Source organism: Entelurus aequoreus, linkage group LG14, assembly GCF_033978785.1.
Source record: "Entelurus aequoreus isolate RoL-2023_Sb linkage group LG14, RoL_Eaeq_v1.1, whole genome shotgun sequence".
Taxonomy (NCBI): Eukaryota; Metazoa; Chordata; class Actinopteri; order Syngnathiformes; family Syngnathidae; genus Entelurus; species Entelurus aequoreus.
In genome coordinates, this window is record NC_084744.1 from 46152047 (window position 1) to 46152870 (window position 824).

Genomic DNA, 824 nt, shown 5'->3' on the forward strand with positions numbered 1-824 from the left:
GTGACAAAGAACATTTGACAAAAATCAATCTAGGGATCTAGATATCTGGTCAGGACACTCCTCACTCTTTTGCCTTCACCTTCATTGTCCATTCCTTTTTGGTGACTTTATATACTCTGGACCTAGACGTTGAGTCTGTGACATACATGGCTACAAAGCACCTGCTACCTTTTTTTTTATCACATCCACGGGAGCCCGCATTCTCGTTGTCTCTCCTTCGACAAATGGATAACGTTTTTCGGTAAGTAGAATCACAGCTGACCTGGACATTGGAAAGTTCTCTTGCCGTCTGAGAAGTGTTGTATCCCAAATAGCTGCAATCGCTTTCTCTTAAGGTCTTCATGTGTGATTTCCACAAGCGTCTGTACATGTAGAAGAAGGAGAAACACGGCATGTCTGGATGACTCGCCTCCATATTTCCAGTGGTTAGCTCCGAGTTACAAAACAGCTTTATTATGAAGCTGGCTGTGGCGCGTTATTTCTTACGTCACTTCCTGTGTGGGGCGCAGTCTTTCTGGCTTTACTTCCTCTCTGAACTCAGTTTGTAAACAATCAATGAGTCCATACAAAGCTACACGGCGCACTTACCCGTGTAAAAAATTATCCAAAGAGGCGGACCTTAAACGCTGGTTTAGTGTGGCTGAAACGGGGCTTAGGATAAATAATTATTCGTTTAAGGGGTTATCCGGCTTAATGTAGACATGGCCTTACTTACAAATAGGGTTCCAAAGGGGTGGAAAGTTTCCGGTAAATTTCCGGAAACTTTCCGGAAATGTACCATGGGAAGTTAAGCTCGGGAAGTTTGGAAATATTGACAATTTTTT